The 8,655-nt window shown below is 46.8% G+C and overlaps 1 protein-coding gene across 13 annotated transcripts in view; it reads right to left on the minus strand.

Annotated features, from left to right (window-relative positions):
- The window catches only part of NIN (ninein), a 111,856-nt gene extending 103,845 nt beyond the window's left edge, over window positions 1–8,011 (minus strand). For 8 of the 13 annotated variants that reach the window (XR_003795724.1, XR_003795723.1, XM_029236169.1 and 5 more), the window contains exons 1-2: window positions 7,884–7,984; window positions 7,327–7,380 (exon numbers count right to left, since the gene is read on the minus strand). The gene's annotated coding sequence lies outside the window, so the exon portion shown is untranslated. Of the gene's footprint in view, window positions 1–7,326; window positions 7,381–7,883 lie in introns of all 13 variants that reach the window. The other 5 variants (XM_029236180.1, XM_029236174.1, XM_029236178.1 and 2 more) reach the window with 3 other exon arrangements.
- Between the last annotated feature and the right edge of the window lie 644 nt (window positions 8,012–8,655).

Here is an 8,655-nt window from a genome sequence, read left to right on the forward strand (position 1 = left end):
TTCCAACGGAAGCCTGAAACCTTCACATGTGAAGGTACCTTCACAATGATGCAATGGAAGCCAAACAGAACATATACCCTTGAGAGGGTGACCTCAGCCATCTCAAACAAGGCTCGCAGAACCAGCCCCTTGACTATAAAAAGCGGCACCTTTTTAATAATTTATCTTGCCAATATAATTTTTTATTGTGATAAAAAACACATAACATGGAATCCACCCTATTAACAACAGTTTAAGTATGCAGTACCGTATTTGTTCACTACACACGCACTGCTGTACAGCAGATCCCTAGAACTTTCCCATCTTGCATGACTGAAACTCTATACCCGCTGCCCAGCAACTCCCATTTCCCCTCCCCTAGTCCCTGGCAACCAACATTCTACTTTTAAAAGCACACCTTTAACTAAACCAAGTCCTGGGTCAGAAAACTCTAACTTAGAGGTTATGTTATAGGGAAGATCATTACAGCATGGGAACCACACACGTTAAGATGCTGAACGCAGCCAGACCTGAAAATAAGCGAGCCTTCTGTAACACATCAGTGCTGCTCGAAGCTGGGTTGCTTTCTTTTCAGAGACAACTGTTCAAAACATGACAAGCTAAAACAGAGCCAACGACTATCCCAAGGGTTTCAGCAGAATGAGGTGAAGTCAGAATATGGATCCAAACAGCTGGGCCACTCATTAAAGCAAAGAGGTAATGTTCTGGTCCAGGCTCCTGGCCTCCCAGGTCTCTTCTCCTAATTATCAGTTTTTCTATTACGGTGCTGCTAGCTTTGGCTGCCTTCCCAGGGTTGGTCTATTGGGTTAACTAATCACCACGTAAATGTTTACAAAATAACCTGAGAGTGCTAAATAAACATCAAAGCATCGGAAATGAAAAGCCAAGGTGTTAAGCAAAGCCTCAAAAGTTAGGAATTTAGACAGGGCCAAGGCTTAGCTAATGAGATTCACTTAGCATCCACCCAGTTCATCATCACCTAAGATCTGCTGAGAATCCCCAAGATGCACTGGGATTTTCAGGGCTGCCACAGCTCTCAGACTCACTCTCTGAGTTCTGCAGTCCCCTGGGCTGGAATCTGACCAGCGTCATAAAAGCAAGACTATTCTGCTTCTGCTTGACTTTACATTTAAAAAAAAACAAGAAAAAGAAAAACTCAAAAGTGAAAGAATTCTAACACTTCCCCTTTTAATAATTATTTTAAGGGGTGGGGATTTGTCCATCTAAACCAATGAAAGAGGACCATAAAGGTCACAATGGTAATGTGTATCTGTTAATCCCATCTTCCTAATTTATCTGCCCATTGGTAACTGTAACCATAAGTTTGTTTTCTATGTCTGTGAGTCTATTTCTGTTCTGTAAATAAGTTCATTTGTACTTCAATATAAAAAAAAAAGTCTCACAACGTACTGAGAAGTCCCAATCTTATCCACAGCTTTGAATCTGATACGCTATCGTGCCCTGCTCTCTGGGAGGTCATTGGATTTCCACTAAATCAAACCTCTTTCATTTCACAGCAACTTTCCTTTGTTATCTCTTTATTTCATCTCCCTGCTTCTCAAGAACTGTGCTCAGTAAAACATTCTTTTGACTTAACAGGGAAAACGGCCACACCGCTGGAGAACAAATGATCATATGGAAACATCCAAAAGATGTTACATATGGTGACAAGTTGTCAGTACTCTTCTAGCACAGAAGGGATTTTTACTGGCTGCTTTTATTCCCCAAGCGTTCATCAGTAATTTCATGTGCAAGAATTATTTTTCTCCCCACTTGGCAGAAATTTCTTTAAGGGCAAGGTTCACAATTTCAATTTCTTTTATAGCTTCCCCCAAATGCATAGCACAGTCTGTTCTTCACACCAGGGACTCAGTAAAACATCAGGGACTGACTTAGGATATGGAGATTCCTTACAAGGAAACTTACCCGGAACGAACGCTACAGAAATGAGCATATGAAGACTTTGAGACATCTACTTCTTCCACAAGCATACCTCTACTTTCCCCATCCAACCCCTTTTCAAAGGCATTTTCAGTCTTAGACATATCCAAGCATAAGTAGAAAGCGAGCACCCACTGCCAAACTGTACCACGTACAGCCATCTGAAGTTTGATTCTATGATTTAGTAATTAAGCCAGTGGATTCAATTTTCAGCTGCATTTTTGTTGTTGTTATGGGATATGACTTTGGAGGAGAATCTGTATTAAAATACTTTCCCAAGTCCCCTTGTTTATAGAATGAGAATAATAATACCCATCTGGAAGGTTGTTCTCAGGGTTAAATATGGCAAGCAAGAGCGGCTAATCCCAGAGAAAGCTGATAGAAGAGGGGAATTGAGAAAACAACTAAGAAAATACCTGCGATTTGCAAAGGAGGGGTAAACTGAAGAGGGGTAACTTACATACATCAACAGGTCATAGATCTGCCTTCCTAGAAGCAAAACAGGAGCTGTGGAACGCCATAACCCAGAAAGCAAGAATGGGCGAGGGACATATTATAAATATAAGCCATATCATATTACTAAATGGTAACAGTAGTAATGTTCAGTGCTTCCTCAATCTTCAAAGGCAGATTATTGATAAATTTAATGTCAAACTAAAGCAGAAAGGCTGAAATATAGTTGGAAGTTCAGAAGACACTTTTTTTTTTAAAAACTTCTGAGCATTTACTCTAAGTCTGGCCTATGTTGAGTACTTAGCATAAATGATTTCATTTAATCCTCCTAATTCTTTAAAGTAGATCTCATATTCCCATTTAATATGCAGAAACTGGGGCTTGGCAAGGTTAAGCTACTTGTCCAATGATACAACGCTAATAATGGTCATGGACCCGCAATTTGAACTCTGGTCTGACTCTATACTATCTCTTAGTCCTACACATGCACACAGAGCACGTGAATGGGACCACTGCAACGGTATCATTGACAAATCACTTATCTCCACTTTTATGTGTTAACCAGCTGAACGGTATAACAAGAACTAGAAATGACCATGGAACACTTGGTGGCCATAAACTAAACTCCTCCAAAATGGAAGGAGGAGGGGTGGGGTTCCTTCCTCCCTATGTGCCTTGATTCATTTATTGACTAATTATAGCCTATGAGACACTAAGGATACACAGAATAAGCATTCTCTTTTTTCTAAAGTAGCTTTGGGATTTAAAGGCAAAGAAGACAAGCACTTTGACATAAATATGGTTATGAAGAGTCCTGTGTCTTCGATAATGGGCACAGTCCAGAAACTGATAATTGTTAAAGTACTTCCCCCCACAAATACTTAAGCATGTCTAATCTGTGCAATTCAATGCTTTCCAGAGTCAGAGCCTAGCTGACACTCACCAGTGACAGGAATCTTCCTTAGAGATGAAGGAAGTTGGGTTTTGAATGATAAATCGTCCTTCAAATTGCCAAGGACAATTCCAGTTTTATAAAGCCTGCCACAAACCTGGGCCTCTCATCACCATCTACCTTCCCAGTCAAGTTGCCAGAAGCCTTCATGACTCCTTTGGAATAAAAGGGCCAGTGTGGGCAATATTTTGGAGTTCTAACAAGGGATGGTTAAATAAGAGGCAGATGCAAAGAGCCATTAATCATAACAATTACCACCCAACAACCGCCCATAATAAGAACTATTCAGAGTATTTTCCTTCCAAATAACTCAAAACAAGGCTGCCAGAATGAGCAGACCCTGACAGGGAAGTCCATCAGAGACTCGTGTCACTGTGCTCCCTTTGGCAGCCCTGGCTGATGAAATCACAGTGCCAACTGGGATCGGAAAAGAGCAAGGTGGAGGTGCTGCTGGGATAATGAAGTCCCCAGCATAAGGTCCACATGAAGTGGATCCATGAACCTGTGAACTTTCCAGCATCCAAGGTATAGAAAGGAGCTTCTAAGAATGGCAGACCAGCCAAAGGGGACGTCTGCTCTGGCCCAAAGGGAGTGAAAAGGAGACAAAGTCTGGCAAGGAAAAACCAAATAATAAATGAACACAATGCCAGAGCCCTAGCCCAGGCCTTTTATTTCCCCTCCAGATGGTCTAGCAGCTGAACAGCTACAAGGAATGTCTGGATGCCCCTCCTGGCTCAGCAGCTTTCCCTGGGTATCATAATAGATGCTTTCGGATCTGTGTCCAGACATAGCTGTTGAGGGTCCACAGTCCAGGCAGTGACCACCAAGTGACTAATTTACTTTATAACTAAAGAGATGAACATGGACAAACTCTGCTTTGGCAAAGCTTTTCATTCACGCCTTTAGCTTTCACCATTTGGCAAGTCAGAGCCTCATAAGGCCAATGGTCAAAATAAAATGTTTCTTTTTTCTTCTCTTTTTTGCAGACACTTAAATTTGCTGCAAAGATTTCCAGGCTTACCATGTTGGACTAACTTCAGCACAAAGTGAAACAGTGACGAGAATAAATTCAAGTTTAGCAAAAGCTTAATAGAAAAAGCTGTCCCCATTTATGTGTTGATAATAGAATATTTCTGCCCAAAACTGCTGCCCATCAAACTGATTACTGCCAGATAGCCTCCTCTCTGCTCAGATAGCACCTCACTTCTAGCTGGATACTAAAAGCACAAGAGTATCAGCAAGAATAAAATCAGTGTAAAAATATAACACAAAAGCTTAAATGCCACCACACCGGAAAAAAATCATATTAAATTTGAAAGAAAATAACAACCTTTGCTAGCTACAGAAAAAATTAACTAAGGGTATCCCACTAGCATTTATTCTAGAACATAAATAAATAAGCTTTAGTATTTTACTATCCTGAATGATGTAGCAAACCCAAGCTTTTGTTAAACCTAATAGCTAGGTGGATTACCCAATCAAGTCATTAACTCAGGATGGCTGGAGGAATGAAATCATTAGGTTAGCACATGGTAGATTCAATAACCTATAATCAGCTACTAAGTAAAATTAGGGAAGCAGAAAACAGCTGCATTTTTGCTACTTTCTTAAAAGAGACAGCTTGTAACAACTTTCACTTCTTGAGCCATATTTACTCTAATTAATTTAGAATGCCTGCAGCTCTGACTACCGTTCCCTGGGGTATAAAAATGAAGCACTTCTCATATCTATAAACAGTATTTTCCCAACTTTGCTTTTTAAGGGAGGATTAGATCATAAATAGTTTGTCATTTTTGTATGTAAAAGCTTGAATAAATGGTTAATTGCTGATATAAATTGCAATAAAGTGTCCTGATTTCAAATAAAGTTGCTCACTTGCATATTCCCATAATCTTTTAAAAATTCTATTTTATTTGTGAATAGGATAAAAATATCTTTTTGCAAGCTTCAGTAAATCTCTCCACAAGACCCTGCCCAACAGATGTAAGTTCAATAGCCAGAATTCAAACCACATAATTTATTGGCTTACAAATGAATTGGCACCTATAAAAATAAACCTCCGGAAAAAGCTTTAGGCTGTTTGAATCCCTCTAAAATGATCTGGCTAAATGTGCCAACCCTTTATCAATGTAAGACTGATAAAATGTATTTTCATTATCAACATAAAATGGAAGCACCAAGATTGGTGAAATGGTAGTATACAAAGTCATTTGCAGTGACACTTAAAACAATTTATTTGAACAACATTTGACTTATGATAAGAATGTTGTCTATTAAGATTGGCTGTTCAAAATTCACTGGAGCCCTATTCTCCCCCTCTGACAGTTAACATCTTTTGATATTAAGGGTCACCACATATCTAAAATGAAAAAAGAACAAGAAAAAAGACACCCATGCCATTCTGAGTAAGTGTCTATTAAGATGACTGATCCTTGACATTTTACTGCAAAGACCGTGCCTGCGATGGCTGCCTTTCCATTGCCCCCTGTAAAGCCGTTTCCTGCCTTGGCAATATCTTTGCTGATGTCCAATCCATTTGGAACATCCGTAAGTCCTACACTTTATCTATACTGCAGTTCAGAATGCTTTCCTCTAAGGAATCACCAGAGACCAGGTGAAAATAAACACATCTGCAAAGAAACTCCCCAGCAGTTTACTTCACCTCTCTAAGGACACTGACGACAGCTGAGAAGACCACAGCAAACTGTTTTATCAGCCAGCCTGTCATGTCACTGTTACACACAGTCTGGGAATTTCCACATCCCTCTTCAACTCCACAGCAAGACCTGCCAATATTTCAGGTCAGCTACCAATACGTTAGCCACTAGGGAAGACTCAGAATTAAGCTGACACAGAAAAAAATACATATCCTTGCAGATTGTCAATCCTCAGGAAACAAACATAAACATATATACATTTATGTTAATGTATTTAAGGGAGCGGGACCGAGAACCTTCCATGGTCTCAGAAGCTTAGCCCACGTGCCTCGGTTGACTTTATTAGGATTCTAATCCTAAAAAATGCTTCCACCTCAGTCACAAAAGACAACCATGCGATCCGTTTTGATTTCACAAATTCAGGAGTTAAGTTCTATGGCAAGCTCATCTCAGGAATTCCTCAACACCAGGAGGGGATCTGCCCCAGTCAAGTAAAGAAAGCAGAAGATCTCATAAGAGCTAAGTTGTCTAGAAACAAGGTGCATGGTAGGACAATCTTTCCAGCTCCATTTTACTTGCACCAACTTAGCCCCGGTTTGTCAGGGCTGAGGCTGGGAAATCGCCTCTTCCTATCTCTATCTCTTTCAGCTTCACAGAAAGAGCTTTCAGCAGTAAACTGTTTCCATCAGCTTTGTCCTTTTGTCAGAGACCGGTTTGGTAGCTGCAGAAGCCCAGCCCCTGGAACCCTGGAAGCTTCTGCCGCGACACTCCACACTTCCATTCCGTGGGTCTGGCGGTCAAGGGTTTCAGGCAATAGCCGAGCGTCATTTTGTTCCTTTCTTAGTAGTCGCACTGGGTAAAGTCCTTCTCTGTGCCTTGATCCCTGACACCTTCTACAATGGGTCCAAACAGCTCTCCGCTACTCAGCCCAGACTAACACCTCGGGTTTCCCCAGGCAGGTTTCTCTCCAGTTTCCCAGTCACAGGGGTGCCTGGGTGGCACAAGGCAACAGAACAACCACCCTTTCTGCTCCCCCCACCCCACCCCGGGACTCAAGTCCTCTCCTGGACCAGCACACAGTAGCCGCCTTCAGCTGGCAGCGCGGGCGGGGACAACGCGGGTGGCGGAGGTGCCCAGACCCGGCTGCGCTGCAAAGCCGGGAGGCGACGTGCGGCTGGAGCGCGGGCGCGCCGCCCAGGTCCCCGGCAACGCGTGATGCAGATGCGCCCCCGACCCGCCCGCCCATCGCCACCCCCGGAAAACCCAGACACCCCATTGTGTCCCCGGGCAGCAGCTCTCTCGGCCCCCACCGTCCTCGCTTACCTTCTGTCGGCCTCTCCGTTGCGCCCGAACAGCCGGCCGCCTGCCTCCAGTGCTCTGCAAAGCGGGGGAGGACGCTTTGTTAGGGCTCCAGAAGCGGGACAATACTTCGCAGTCGGCGCCAGGGTTCAGGGCGGGCGTCCTTCAAAAGGACGCGAATGGGGACCCGCGCGAGCGTCATTTCCATTTGTAAGGGGCCAGCGCTCACAAAAGCGCGGCTCCTGGGGGCTGCGGTGCGCATCCTCCCCGCCCGCCGGCCCGCTCTCCCGGACCGACCCCTCCTCTGCCTCCCACACCGCCCCCTCCCCGCGGGGTCAGCCTGGAGCGCCCCGGCCCGAGCTGGCCGCCGGGCCACCCGCTTCCTCGCTGCCGCCCCCTGCTCCCGGTCTGCGGGGACAACCACCACCCGGCCCCAGCCCGGCAGGGGAAGCCCCAGCCTGTTCCGGTGCCTGGGCCGCCAGGGCGTGCAGGGCCTCGCCCACAGCGCGGGGGCAGCAAGAGGCCTCCGCGCACCCCCAGGCCGCGGGGCGGGGGTCCGCGTGAGCGGGCTCCGCGCTTACCGCGTCCTGGGGCTCAGGCGCCTGGCGCTGCCGCGGGGGCCATGGCCGCGGGCGCACTCGGGGCTCTGAGGCGGCGGCGGCAGTCGCAGCGGGACGGCCGCGCCCAGCGCGCTCGGCTCCCGGCTCGGCCGCGGCCACCCGAAGCTTTGGACGCAGGGGAGGAAGGGCCAGGCCCGCGCGGGGAGGAGGAGCCAGGGCGACGCCGGCCCGGGCGCGGCTCCTCCTCCGCGGCCCGCGCAGCTGGGGCCGCTGAGGGAGGGGCGCTGGGCGCCGCCCGGGCCCTCGCGGGGTCCGTCCCCCCCCACTCCACCCCTTCCACGGGGACTGCGCCTCTGGTGGCCGGAGCACGGAGGAGTCCGGTCCCGGCTTGGCTGTGACCCTGGGGCGCTCGCCTCGGAGATTTGAACTTGGAAGCTCCGGTGCTTGCCGGGGCGCATATGGAGGAGGTCAGCAGAGGTCGACCCCCTTCCGGATAGCTTCTCCTTCCTTCCAAAGGCACCTGCACAAACCCCTCTGTGCCTAGGACACCCGGCCTGCAACGTCTCCGGGTCGGGGAAGAGTCCCCGCCTCCAGCCGGTGGGACTGAAGGTGGGGATCCAGGTGCCTCTTTTTCCCCCAGGCGGCCTTGGATTTCTCAGCCCTCGAGCGCCCATTGGCGGTCATTAGAAGAGGGGTCCAGGAGGCTGAAGAGCTCCAGACTTGACTCTGAACCCTATGGAGCGAGTGCGTCCCTCCTACCAGGTCTAGACTGACTTCCGCACCTGCCCACCAT

This window comes from Monodon monoceros, unplaced genomic scaffold (assembly GCF_005190385.1).
Source record: "Monodon monoceros isolate NGI ecotype Baffin Bay Population unplaced genomic scaffold, NGI_Narwhal_1 Super_Scaffold_21, whole genome shotgun sequence".
Classification (NCBI taxonomy): domain Eukaryota; kingdom Metazoa; phylum Chordata; class Mammalia; order Artiodactyla; family Monodontidae; genus Monodon; species Monodon monoceros.